The following is a 15,310-nucleotide window of genomic DNA, read 5'->3' on the forward strand; positions in this document are numbered from 1 at the left end:
AGCTGATGTCTGCCAGTAGCGCCTCGTTCACAGCAGTGGATTTGCGCTCCGTATATTGCACGTAATACGGAGAGTTTATACCACGCTGACTCGCTGTGCAATGCGGAGATTTGCAGTTTCCATGCCCATTAACCCCTGAATGACGCATCCCTTTTGTTTTTTTCCATTTTAGTTTTTTTTTACCCTCTTTTAAAAAATCGTAACTCCTTTATTTATCCATCGACGTCGCTGTTTCAGGGCTTGTTTTTTGCAGGACGAGTTGTGTTTTTCAATGGTGCTATTTAAAGTACCATATAAGGTACTGAAAAACGTATAAAAAATTCTAAGTGGAGTAAAATGAGAAAAGGACAAAATTACGCCATCCATCTTTCAGTGCGTTTTGTTTCTACGACGCACACACTGCAGCAAAAATGAGATGATATCTTTATTCTATGGATCAGTACGATTACTACGATGCCAAACTTATATTGTTTTTTATTTTTTCTGTACTACTTGTATTTTTTTTTTCAAAGATATTTAATTTTTTAAAATAATTTTCTTTTGCCATCTTCTGCGCGCAATAGTTTTTTTATTTTTCCGTCGATATAGTTGTGCAAGGGCTCATTTTTCGCGTAGTTTCCGTTGGTCCCATTTTGGAGTACATATGGCTTATTGCATTTTTTCTTAGAGAACGGGTGACTAAAAAAGCTAATTTCTGGAGTTCTGTATTTTTTCCTCTAACGACATTCACTGTGCGCGGTAAATAATGCATTACTTTGATAGATCCGACGTTTACAGACGTGGCGACACCAAACCTGTATTTTTGTTTTATTATTTAGATTTTTTTAGTAGAAATATGGCAAAAGGTATTTTTTTTTCAAACTTTCATTCCTTTTTTTTATAATTACTAAAATTTTATTGATCTTATTTTTATTTTTTTTTTAATCCCCAGAGGAGACAAAAAAATTGTGATGCTTTGATCGCTCCTGCAGTATTATGTGATACCATAGCATTACAACAAACTGTGATTTGATAGGCACTCTACAATGGCAGCCCTGGGGCCTTTCAGAAGGCTTCCGGCTGCCATGACACCCGCATGGCTCCCTGCGATCTCATTGTTCGGGGAATTTAAAGGGTTAACAGCTGTTGCCGCTGGGTGACAGCTTTAAGAAACAGCCGATAGCCACGATGTATGGAGGGAGTTCTTTGAACGATCTCCCTTCATACATACTCTGCAGCTGCAGAAGGTAAAAATATTATGGGCTGGTTACTAAGGGGTTAAAAAAAATGCGTCCTATTTTGGTCTGTAATATTAATGCTTAACCGGTTCAATCACGACAGTGCAGAAAAGTACAGTAGAATACGCAGATAGCCGGCGAGAGCATTCCTTTCATAGCTCCATTATGTCACGCTATCGCGAATGCATATGTGCCTACACTCGTCTGTAGAAGCCCCAAAGGCCGAGGCAAAATTCATGGTAAGATCCGCGTGCGAAATTTGGATGTGGAGAAGAGCGTTTCATCATCAAGATGTGTCGTGTCATTTCTGTTGAATTCCGCGTGCAGTTTTTGCCCATTGACAGAACTGAATCCGCATATCAGCGCCAAAAGCTGTAGCAGAATGCCGCTGATTTTGATGCATTTTCTGGAGGCTGAACTAGCCATGATGAATACTGCCATGTGAACGTACCGTAAATACACAGTGAATATGCGTTTGCTTCCACTTGAAGCCTGTTCGCACTTCATCATGGCCTCCTTCATGCTGTCCACTTAAAATTCTGAAAAGAATGGCGCAGTCCCACCATGTTATTGTTTCAAACAGAAACCTGCTGAAATGGAGATCTGTTGGTCTGTTTCTACAGTTTCCCCTAAAGGCCAAGAGGGATTCCGGGTGCTGATTTTGGGATTCTGATGGAAACTCCCAGAAGATCCCTGGACGTAGGCGTCAAGTAGGGCGGAATATTCCGCTGTCAATATTTAGAGGTCTGAGAGCGGATGTTGGCACGGAATTGGGGGTAAAATTCTGCCATTTATAAATATTTCCACATTACAATTTGCACGTTGAACAACTAGATTTTGGTGCGGATTCTTCTGCATGACGAAATATCGCGCCGCATTCCTTCGGAATGTTTCTTTCAATGTGAAAGTGCCCGTAATAGGGTGTGAATAGGCGCTTGTAATACCGTACGGCTATAGAGTGACATGAGGCTGTTCACACTTGTTGGATTTGCATATTCAAATCCACAAATTGACCCGTAGGTTTCTGCAATTGCGCTTAAATGTAACAAATTATCAGGGTGTATTTTTAGGGCTGATGTTGAAAAAAAAGCATCAACTGCAAAAATAATTAGCATGCTCGTTGTATATCGGGCAGAAACGTGTAGGATGAGGGTAATCCTCGTGCAGAGCCCCGACAGTAGAATATAAACCCAAGCGATGCAGTCGGTACACCAAACCTCCGTTTCCGTCATCTGTGACTCGTGGTTAGTGATACATTTACTGTATTATAATCAGAAAATCACACTTACAACTGTAAGGATCCTTCTTTGAATAATTTCAAAATTGAAAGGGGGAGTTGACAAAAATAAATTTCCGTACCGGGTAGGACCTGACCTTGCTACGCCACTGACTCCAAAGCAGATTTATCAATGTATTTACACCCGATCTATTCAACATGATGTTTACCTTATTGATGATTCTGGCACATGTTGCAGTGGCAAAGAGGCTGATTCACTGTCCCTACAGTGCACTGCTATTAATGATTCTCTACCTTCACAGGTCCTAAAGGGGCAGATGTGTGACACTTTTTGGTGTCCTTTCCCTGTGTCATGCATCATCCTTCTCAAGTCTTGATATGGTATATCAGTTTGTCCATTTTGTCTAGAGTCTTCTTTTAAGCAGTAAAGCACTTTGCAGCTCCTTGTTATAGTTCATGGTTGTGGTTGCCGGCTTACCTCTCCTGTCCCCACTAACAGTCATAACGTGAGTCCTTCTCCTTGATCTGTCAGATGCCCAGCTGTGAATTCTGCTTTGTTGGTAGTCTGGGCTCTTAAAAGGCCAGCATGCACCACTGTGAATCTTCCCTTGACAATATTGTGAGACCCCTGGCTATATAAAGGACCCCCCACTAAGGAAGATACCTGAGTTTTTGGTCGTTAAGGTGCTATCCTGTCTTCTAAATCTCTGGCCTCTAACTTTGGCATTTCCTGACTTTCTACATTCTCCACTCCTGACTTTGGCTTGCTGTATTGACCACTCTTCTGTCTGCTGCCTACACCAAACTCTGTTGTACAAATTTTAGCGAATGTTAAACTGACATTTAATGCGCTCTGATAAATCAACTGCAATGTACTACAGTGCTGTAAATCGAGTTACAATTATGCCCATCATGCCAACAATTGCAACATTTGTAACATGCTGAGCCTCTTCTTTCTTCTAACGTCCTTCACTGGATTGACTTTTTAAAACATAACTTTGAATATGTTAATTAATAAAATAGAAGACTTCAGAATAAACAGACAAGTAATTCCAATTAAAAAAACACCCTTCCCCAAAGAGAATTTTTGGTATATTGGTTCCCACTGAATATTGTTTATATTTCTTTTGTGTGAGGAATCCCAGTCTGACTGCTTATTTAGGATCGTATACTCTCTTATTAGAGTATCATATGCACCAGAAGTCCTTCGTATTAAAGGTAACCCCAGAGCGGGATAGCAGTCACTTCTGCCTGTTAGTGACACCCTGAATGATTCCAAGATTAATATCAAATGCCAATGTGTACACCCTTTGATAATACAAACCAGGATCGGTGGTAAGAAAGCACTGTTTTTCAAAATCTCGTAGGATTAGTATTCCTAACCCCTTGTTGGGGGAGTGTGAGCGAGATGGACCAAGCCCCAGATTTAATTTTATTGAGAAAAACTTGCCACATGACCCCAAATAGGTTTGTGTCACACGTTAAACACAACGTAGTTCAGACATAAATGCCTAGTATTTAGTCTAGGGTGAATATCTTAGAGGTGGGCACTCCTAGTTGTTGCCCACCTCAAGAATTCTACTAGAATATTTCTTTCATCAGATGGTATAGTTATTTTGTAATTCTTATAGATCTTTAAACTTTAGTTCTATGGTTCAACGCGTTTCATCATATAATCGACTCATCAAAAACCTTGCTGAACCTTCTATACCCTCAATGTCTACAATTTGGTATGTAAAATTTATCAGATGGTGGGTAAATACCCTATCAGGATATTTTTTGTTAATGCAATTCTAGAACAAAATTCTTTAGAGCAAATAAGAGCTATGTCTAGAGAAAGAAAAGAAAATGCCTTTAAGAGAGCAATATCTCCTTCCTAGGTCCTAATCCTGTCATTGTATAAGACTTTTCAAAGCAGAGCCATTAACCCTATTTTTTCAATAGAACATATGTCTGGATAAGAGCCTTAGTTTTCTATCAGCAGAGTACGACCAATCTAACCAATGTCCAGAATGGTACTATTGCCCTCATCTATCTCATTGCTAAAAAGTCATGACTAAAATAATAATGGCTAGAGTAGTCCCAATAATGGTGCTATCTATTCTGTTACTAAATAGCCTAAGGATTGTGGTGAGGAGCACCAAAATAAGAAATCAGCAGGCAGGAGACCAAGCAAAGCCTCCAGCCTTGAAGGTAGGCTGGAGATATTGCATCTTAATCTATAGTAGTGCCAGCTGCCACATTACTGGGACCACTTCCACTGTAATGGCCTAGGAAATCCACAGTAAAGACCATATCATGAAGACTGGAATTCCTCAGGTGTTACCTCTGGAGTTTGCGGCAGAACGGGTCTGCATCCACTGACCTTGACGTACTTCCCACAGTATATTAGCAGATATGGTTATGTCACTTACTATCTGAGAAAATGTCAACACCGTACATGTGTGTTACCAATACGAAATACACTTGCTGGAAAAAAAGCACACATCACTCTCATTAAATATTTTTTTAATATAAAAATGTTACTTAAAATTACAGTATAGGGTAAAAAAATTAATAAATAGTGCAAATAGATTAATTTTAATGAGGCAGTACTGTTCTACCTACCCTGCAGATTCTCTCCCACATGATATTGTAAAACAAACTTCCTACTTTTTGGGTCTTCTTTAGAAGTAATAGTGACATACATGTACTTGCAATCCTCTGTACTGCAAGACCCTTCCCAATAACCATTCTTACTGAGAATCAAAGGAAGGAAATCCTTTCTCTTTACACTCACTTCAGTAACATCAGGAATCCGAATTTTGAAGGAAACATTGTTGTTCTTGGGTAGAACACCTTCCAGTGGGTTAACAAGTTCATATTGCTCATCCCAGTCAGTGTATGCTAATGGGAATAGTGGCCATTTCACTGAGGGATTCTTACATACGATGAGATAGTTACACTGGTGTTTGTATGTGTTGCTGTTTTTAGGTTTGACATTCACATGCAGCACATACGTTCCTAAACGTGGAAGGTGGACCCTTATTTGCACGTTGCCTTCTGTTAGAGTTTGGAAGACATGTCTTTGGGTCATCTCCGGAGTCATTTGTACCTCATCAGAGTGTAAAGTAGGAAAAATACTTAGGTCTCGTATCAATGCAAAACTGACAATGAAACACCCATCTTCTGAATGAATTATAGGGTCAGGGTGTGAAGGCTGAATAAGGCCAGCTTTCTCTGTTTCCGGATTTGGTCCAACAGGATTATGAAGGCTAGAAGGGAAAGGTGGCCATTTTACCTTGGGATTTGTACATGTTACTAAATAGTTGCAAATGCAGCCTTCCAAGCTGTCAAATATCTGGAGAACATAAGAACCTTTACATGGGAGGCGAACATTAAGTTCTAACTTATGCTTCTGTATGCACTGCATAACATGCATAGCATTGGGTAAGATCTGTATGTCTTCAGACTTCAAACTAATTGTGAGATTCAGTATTCGGTTAGTAGAAAAGCTAAGGGTGAAGCAGCCATCTTCCGTGTGCACAATTGGGTTCGGATGTGAAGGCTGAAGCAGTCCAGCCATTTCTGTGTATGGAGTAGGACCAACTGGATTATGAAGCATACTTGGAAAAGGAGGCCATTTGACTTGACGATTTGAGCAGTGTAATAGATAATTGCAGATATATCCATTATTACTGTCAAATATCTGGAAAACATAAGAACCAGAGCGAGGAAGGCGGATATTAAATTCAACTTTATGCTTGTCTACCTTTTGTATTACATGGTGTAGAATAGTCTGAAGTTCATCAGACTTCAAGCTGCTGAAAAGTTTTAGATAGCTGTTGATTTTAAAATTGATAGTACAGCATCCGTCTTCTGTATGAATAACCGGGTCCAGATGTGAGGGTTCAAGAAGACCAGCTTTTTCTGTGTCTGGATTGGGGCCAACTGGGTTATGTAGCAAAGCAGGGAATGGTACACATTTGACCTTGGGGTTTGAGCATATTATGAGATAGTTGCAAACATACCCCACAACTGCATCAAATATTTGGAGAACGTAATGACCAGATTGTGGTAGATGGACACTAAACTCCACTTTATGATGCTGTACTGCTTGTATGACATGATGAAAAATGTTTTTTCCTTCATCTGATTTCAGACTGGCTGTAAGTTTTAACTCCTTCTCCATACTAAAACTAATAGTACAGCATCCATCCTTTGTATAGATGACCGGATCTTCGTGTGAAGGGGAGTGAAGCCCTGTTTGCTCTGACCACCAGCTCGCACCAACAGGGTTACTGAGGCATTTAGGAATCTTCATCTTGTTGTGAACAGCTTTGCAATCTATTCTATAATCCACGATCATCTGGTAAACCTCTTTTGTATTTTGTTTCTTTGAATAGATTTGTAAAATCTGTTGTCCAGTCTTTTGGGGATAGATATCAAACTTGACTTCACGATCCTTGACTCTTAGTAGACCAGGATCTTCCGTTTCTTGTAGGCTAAAGAGGTAGTTCAGGTTGTGCTGGCTCTCTATAGTGATGGACACTTTTCCTTTTTCTATGACAAAAACATAAATAAAGTCACTAAAGTAATATTGTCTACCTTGATCATCATAAACAATTGGATTATCCACCTTGAAGAGCTGAGCAAATATATATCTATAGAAAGTATATGAGTCTGCACGCCATATGCTCAGCTCTTCGAGGAGTGCCAAGCAAAGCTGATGACAACCAAAAGAAGAGAGTGCTCACCTGGATCCACAGAAATAACTTCTGAAACATTCTCAAAAGTTGCGTGAAAAAATAGGCATCTCTAATGCTGTTGCCTACAAAGGCATTTTCCACAATTGTACTTTTAACTTTGTGGCAACAGTTTAAGAAGGCCCTCTCCTGTTCCAGCATAACTATGTCCCTGTGCACAAAGCTAGGTCTATAAAGACCTGGTATGACCAGCTTGGTGTGGAAGAACTTGAGTGGCCTGCACAGACTCCTGACCTCAACCCATCAAGCAAGTTTGTGATGAATGAATGACAACCTTCTTGTCCAACATTAGTGCCTGACCTGAAAGCAACCTTCTGGGCCTTGAGAAACAAAGATGGACATCTTTGGCTAGCTTCTTTGACTGCCTGATGCACACTGGGCATTGGTTTGAATTAGTCTAAGACACTACACCTGCCATGATTAACCATTGCTGTCTACATAGGCAGTGCTGACCAGTCAGATCAGCATGTAGGGTCTTAGACTACTGATGCACTAGTGATCACTATGCACAGTGTGTGTCAGGTAGCCAAAGAAGCCGTTTTGCCATCTTTATTTTTCCTGGCCCAGACGGTCACTTTTAGTTGAATATGCTTAAGTTCCCACAGACACACTCCAAAAATGTTATAGAAACACTTCCTGGAAGAGCAGAGGTAGTCATAGTCTCAAATGGAGGCCCAACTCCATGTAAACACCTATACCTTTGGAATGGGATGTCCAAAAAGTTCTTATGGGTAGGATGGTCTATTGTGCACATAGTTTTGAGCATATAGTGTATGTGAGGGAGAATTGTGCTTATTTTTCTCTGTAAAATCCACAGAAGCCCCTTATATTTGTACCCAAATTGCAGTTTTGCTGCTATGTTAATGTAGTACTATTTTATTTATTTTCTACCCCGTTTTACTTTGACTACAACAGTCACAAACACAGAAAATATGTTGAAAAATTGCACTTCAAATAATTTGTTGACACTATTTTTTCTTCCTGTAGGAGGGTGAAGTATTGTTCTGCTGAGTAAAAAGTTTTCACATGGAGACAAACTCATTACCATCAATAATCTATTGAGAATGCTTACCTGTTTCAATAAAAGCTTTTTCTGGCTGAGCAGAAATCAGTCCTAAGCTGTAGAAGTGGCTTCTGCAGTGAACACTTTGTTCAAACTGCTTCTGGGACACTTTTGGCTCCAGTAATTGAAAATCAGTTTTCTCAGGATAGTGATCACCAATAAAGAGAGCGGGATGAGTCAGGAAATAGAATTCATTGTACCTTGAAGTAAAAAAAGAGGGATGGTGGAAAAGTATCACTAATAAATCTAACCAACAGAAATTATTTGAAGTAGCGCCCATAAATTATTTGTAATCGAGGTATCACACTGAATAATCTCTATTTCATGTAGCAAAATAGATACGACACATAATACGATTTTAGTCTAAATAATCTCTTTAAAGGGGTTCTCTTATTAGGAAAAAAAAATCAATACTTACCTATCCCTCCCTAGTCAGTCCTCTTACATCTTCTCGTCACCAATCTTCTCTTGGCTCCATCAGTCCCCCGGGTCAGCTCACCTCCAGCCGTCCGTATCCTCTTCTTCCTCTAACATTACATACATTCTCGGCAGGCTCCATCCTGCAGGTCAGTGTACTCAGTCACTAGTAACAGAGCATTCACTACCTAGCAGCGAATGCCGAATCCTATGCCGAGCTATTGCTAAGACTGCGCATGGACGCTGTCTTGCAGCAATAGTATATGATCTCCCACGGTCAGACACCGCGCATGCGCAGCCACAGCAATAGGATGATATAGGATTCTGCATTTCCTGCTAGGCAGTTAATGCTGCATCACTAGTGACGTAGCATACATTGACCTGGAGTAAGCAGAGTGCCTGTGAATGTATGTTACATAACAGGAAGAGGAAGATCGGGCTTGCTGGAGGTGAGGTGATCCGGGGGACTGGAGGAGCCAAGAGAAGAGGCGGTAAGAAGATTGCCTGGGGAGGAATAGGTAAGTATAGAATTTTTTTTCTAATGACAGAACCCCTTTAAGGCTGGGCTCACACGGGCGGATTTGAATTGCGGATTCTGCGAACAGTGACCGCCTGGACGATATGTGGTAATACGCGGACATTAAAAGGCATGAACTTTCACCCGTTTGCTCAGATGCGTCAGAGTTGCGGATTCCGCAAGCAGAAGAAAAATTGCAACATGCCTAGTTTAGCACGGATGGCCTTTATTAAAGTTAATGGGTGAGAGTATTTGTTGCCCATATACAAATAATATTGCGTACGAGGGGTGGAAACGCTCGTTACTTCATAGGAAAATAGATAGAAAAGACAGAACGGAGGAGTGAGAGAGTCTTCCATGTGGACAATACGCTGTGCATTGCACATATCCGTGCGGAAAAACTTTTGTACCGGCGATCCTTCGCGGCCATTCGTAATTACTTTTCGTGGTGTATCGCAGGTCTTCCGCTGCGGAAATCCGCATGCAGAATCCAGCCCATTCCTGTGAGCCTGGCCTAAGGGTGGTTTCACATCTGCGCCGGAACCTCTGGCCATATGCATCAATAGGAAATTGGTGGTACAGAAGTGCCCCAGTGACTTCTAAATACATGTACAGTACATAAGGTACTAAGAGTATCTGTTTTCTTTTATGTATATTTGTTGTAAAAATTACAACATTTTCCCTTTTAGCTGATTGACATTAAAATAATATGCTGTTTGTGAAGTGTTTCATTGCCAATGATTTTTTTTCCATATTCTTATTTATTTAAGGCTTCCAGTATCACGATGAAGGAAACCACCAGGAGACACTCAGTAAAGATTCTAGCGAGTGACTTACTTTACTGAATTTATATTGAAGGGTGGGGGCCAATATGTAAAACAGGGACTACTAATTACAATGTAGCTGTCTCTGCAAATAATGTTCTTTTACCTTGTTAAGAGCACCAAAGCCTTTTAACTTGGAAAATCTAACTAGAGACTGCACTACTTACCGGAAAGTGAACTTGTTTATGTTCTCATCAACATGACCAGCTCCCCATGTGCAGTCCAGTAAATGCCAATGTTCTTTCAGGTAGACCATATTCCAAGTGTGGTCTGGATCCCCAACTATTGACTGCCCAGGCTTGAATGATGCTCCTTTGCAGTAGCCGCTAACAGATTGGCATTGAACACCAACATGTCTATTGGAGGGATAATTTACATACATAATAATCTGAGTGTCTGAATAGTAGTGGAACTTCATGGTAATAAATACTCTTCAATAAATAAATTAGTTACAATGTATGTTTAAGGTTAATCACAATCCTAGCTTCTGTAGTTTGGTTGTGTTACAATGCATGCTCAGGGCTCAGTCAGATGAGTTTTTTTTTTTTGCGCACCTATATGCGCAAAACCAATGTGCTGCACCGATGTGCAAAATGATCGTGACCGAAGCTCCATGCTACTGGAACAGCTGTGCTTGTAGAAGCGCAGCTGCTCCATGAACGTCCCCTCATCACTGAACACTGTGACAGTACTGTCACAGTGTTCAGTGATGAGGGGACTGCAGCGGGGACGAAAAACTCCCCTGCCACAGCTGTCACAGGCGGATTTGAATTGTGGATTCTGCGAACAGTGTCCGCCAGGACGATATGCGGTAATACGCGGACATTAAACTGCATGAACTTTCGCCTGTTTGCTCAGATGCATGGGTAGATGTTGTGGATTCCGCAAGCAGAAGAAAAATTGCAGCATGCCTAGTTTAGCACAGATGGCCTTATTGAAGTAAATGGGTGAGAGTATTTGTTGCCCATATACAATTAATATTGCATACGAGGGGTGGAAACGCTTGTTACTTAATAGGAAAATAGATAGAAAAGACAGAATGGAGGAGTGAGAGATTCTTCCATGTGGACAATACGCTGTGCATTGCACACATCCGTGCGATCCTTCGCGGCCATTCGTAATTACTTTCCGTGATGCTTTTTGCACCTATATGCGCAAAAGAAATGTGCTGCACAGATGTGCAAAATGCGCGTGACTGAAGCTCCATGCTACTGGAGCAGCTGTGCTTGTAGAAGCACAGCTGCTCCACGAAGGTCTCCTCATCACTGAACACTGTGACAGTACTGTCACAGTGTTCAGTGATGAGGGGACTGCAGCGGGGACGAAAAACTCCCAATCAGAGGCAGCGCACAGCTGTCATTCAGTGGCTGAGCGCTGTCTCTGACTTGGCAGAGACAGCGCTCAGCCACTGAATGACAGCGGAGCGCTGCCTCTGATTGGTCACAGCACTCAGTCAGTCAGAGTCAGTGCTTTCAGGGGGCAGGGATTTTTAAATTCCCCAGTCAGAACAAATGCTACAGAAGAATGCCAGGGAGCCAGGGAGAAGACACCCGGAGCCCCAACAGCGCCGCTAGGTGATATATTAATTTTTGTTTTATTTTAAGCTTAGGCTTAGTTTCAGGGAAGGGCTTATATTTCCCTTCCGAAAATCACTGCAGGGGTTGCCTGCATCCCGTTGCTTTCAATGGGGTGGCAGCAGCACCGACCCCATTGAAAGCAATGGGAGAACATTGTGATCTTCTGCCACAGCTATGACAGCTGTGGCAGGGGATTCTTTTGTCCCCGCTGCAGTCCCCTAATCAATTAACACTGTGCCAGTTCAGTGATGAGGGGACTCCCTGTAACATCACACGATGCATGTCCTATCTTTTGCAGGTGAGAGTATTTTGCACCTGTAAAAAATATGGACATATGAACACATCATAAGAAACCAATGGTTCTAATACACACAATTTTTTTTTGTGTGCACATAGGAGAGCACAAAACGAAAAAAAGGATCGCTCGTCTGACTTTAGCCTCATAATGAACATTACCTGCACATGTGCTCAAAGAGCAAGCTGTATCCTGTACAATCACTTTTCTTGCTCCGAAAGACATCTTCTGGGTCAAAGGATATCAGGTCTTGGTTCTTTAACCCTGCTGTGTCGTACTCTGAAATAATCAGAAATAAATGACTCTTTAGGGTGTTTTCACTCGGACTGGAATTAGCCCACAGGATGCACCCAAAAGTTTAACTGTGGATTTTAAAGTGGAACTGCAAGTAGGTTTTAAGCCATATTCAATTCTGCATAAAAATCCTCAAGTAGCCTGCAGATTTAGGGCTCAATCACACGGGCGCCGATCCTCCAGTTTTTCTGCACGATAAGACCGCTGCACTGCAGGTGCGGACGACTCTCTGCACCGACTGGTAGAAAGAACACACGGCCGGCAATGGAGCCGGTCATGCGGAGAGTCGTCCGCACGCAGTGCGGCTGTCTTATCGTGCAGAAATACGGGTGGATTGGCGCCCGTGTGACTGAGCCCTTAAGTGTGGAATTCATTGCGACTTGCAATGTGTCCTGCAGGCTTATTCCACCAGTGTGAAAGCACTCTTAGGCCAGATTCAAATGAGCATATGCATTTTAGCACGCATATCTGCGCCACGTTTTTGTGGAATGGACGATGCATATTTGCACTCACTAGAGCGTTTTTTTCTGTACTTTTTGCACGCAGAAGTCATGCGCAATTGCGTGTGCAAAAAGACACACATTGTTGCTCTCAGGCATCAAAATGGTCAATTGGTTTAATGAGTTCAAAACGTTTGCTCTCCTTGCAAATGCGCAGAGAAATAGAACACCCAAAAGCCCCTCCTACTTAAAAAAAAAAAGTGTCGGGGGCCGGCACACAAAGAAGAAAAGTTGCCCATTTTTGTGCAGATGTCTGCTTGCACAAAAATTTGTGACTACTTTTCTTTAAACTGGTATAACACATTTTATGAATGTCCCCCAATGTACTAACTTTTAGACTACACACATACCTATATGATGACATATCCACATCCAGATGACTCTGGTCTTCTCCACGTCTGTGTTAGCATCACATGTAAGTTCTTTTACTAACTGTTCCAGCGTTGCACAGGTCACCTGGAAGAGGGAAGAGTGTCATCATTTGACTCACAATTTTCATGCTTCCCTTCTGTCATCCACAGTTATTACTAACTGACCTTCACATATCAAGGAGCCCCATTACTTCATAGGCTGTATTTGAGATGCTGTGCCTGTTCACCAGATTATATGCATGTGATATAATCACTGAATGTCAAACTAACATTTTCATGATGTCTTTTTTCCCCATTTGTTTTTATTGTTTGTTTTATTAATTTACAAGGCAGAATATAATTTCCATCTTCTACCTGCAAAGGGTCAACAAACTGTTTTTGATGGCTCTAATAGACTTTAGGTGGGTATTATTGTATCTTGTCATCACCGGAAGCCAGGGGTTTGACAGCCCTTACATGGAGTAACACCCCTGTCACGCCCCTAGCTCCTGATTTGCTGTATTGTTGTCCGACCGGCCAGGAAGGTACTTGTTCGGGCAGGGAAGATACACCTCGCCGCTGCCAACTCTGTCCTTTCCATGCTGTAGCGCATGGACGTCTGAATGGGCCCTTAAGCTCATTAATACATGAAAACATTCATTGAGCACTCCAGAGTATTCACACAAGAATTACTGACCACTCATAAAATTATTTGAATAACCATGGAAGCAGAAGAGGTAAAAGGTAATAGAAGAGAATATGTTTAGAAAAATTGCATTGTCCAGTCTTATTATATAGTGTATTATATGCAGGGTGTCTAAAAAGTGTGGAAACACTCATTTAGAATGAAAATTGTTAGGCAGATCATGATCCAATTTTGAATACAAGATGTGGGAGAAGGGGAAAAACTGTTAGGCCATTTCACCAATATGATGACTCATTTTGAATGCCGCCATCTTTGATTCAACTCTAATTTTTCTAATTGTTTTTTGGGTAGCATTCTCTGTCAGTTTGATATCTCACACAGCTACTTTCCCACTGGAAAAATTAGAGTTGAATGCAAGATGGCAGCATTTAAAATGGCCATCTTATTGGTGACATGGTTTAACAGGTTTCCCCCTTCCCCAGCAGCTTACATGCAAAATTGGATCATCGTCTGCAAATTATTTTAAATTTTTATAGGTGTTTCCTTACTTTTGAAACGCCCTGTTAAATTGGACAGCCTATTTTACTACTTAAAAATCACATAAACACACATAAACTCATTTTCCTTTATGTGTACTAAAATGATCATTTGTTGTACCTTTTTGGCATGCAGATCCAATGTTTTAAATACACTTAAATCTACTTCTAAGGACTTTAGGTTTCCTTTGTTCCAGGGATAATCTGTACAAAACAAAGATAGCAAACAGTTAGCAGGCTCCTGGGAACAGGGGTGTAGTTGTTGAAGGCACAGAGGTTGTAGTCATGCCTAGGCCCTTGTGCCTGAGAAGGCCCAAGTGCCCCTTTGACATCTGCCACATCGGAAGACATAAGCACTATAAATGCCACATTTTAGATAGGGGGCCCTGTCTTAAAATTTGCATTGGAGCCCTGGAGCTTCTAGCTGGAGAAGAGTATAGCACAAACGAAAAAAAACAAAGTAAAAAAAAAGACTTGCAGAATTTTTGGTTTACTAATGGAAAATAATAAAACAAATCCAATACCACTTCTGTTTTAAGAGCACAGAGGTTTCTGTGATGTCTTGGCTACATGCTGGTCTTACCAACTCATAACAGTTGCTCAGTCATGGGGACAATTATTCTCTTCTTGGTAGAGAAGGAATCTTTTTACTATTGTGAACAACCATGTGAGCAGTTGGGGGTAACCTGTTGGGTTAAAATCAGTGACCTAACATATCTGTTTTACTATTGTGCCTCTACTACTGGCAGCCCAGTATGTTTCAAGCAATCTAATAATTGATAGTGTAGTCAAAGTTGCAGTCACAGTGAGAGCTGGGGCAAAGCCCGCAGGACTGTAGGCAGAGGCCCAGGCATGATAAAGTTAACAGGGAAGTGGAATGTAAGGTTGACATCAGAGGGAAAGGTGGAGCTAGCGCAAGAAAAAGGTGTTATTGCGAAGGAAGCAGCGGAGCCAAAAAAGTGCACGAAGACTAAAAACCATTGGTGACATCAGTCGTGAGGAGATCGCAACCAGAGAAGAAGCAAGTCCCACCCTCTCACCCTATGGATGACTCTGTGGGGATAGTAACATGAAAATCAATGAAGGAACTGT

This window comes from Eleutherodactylus coqui, chromosome 1, assembly GCF_035609145.1.
Source record: "Eleutherodactylus coqui strain aEleCoq1 chromosome 1, aEleCoq1.hap1, whole genome shotgun sequence".
Taxonomy (NCBI): Eukaryota; Metazoa; Chordata; class Amphibia; order Anura; family Eleutherodactylidae; genus Eleutherodactylus; species Eleutherodactylus coqui.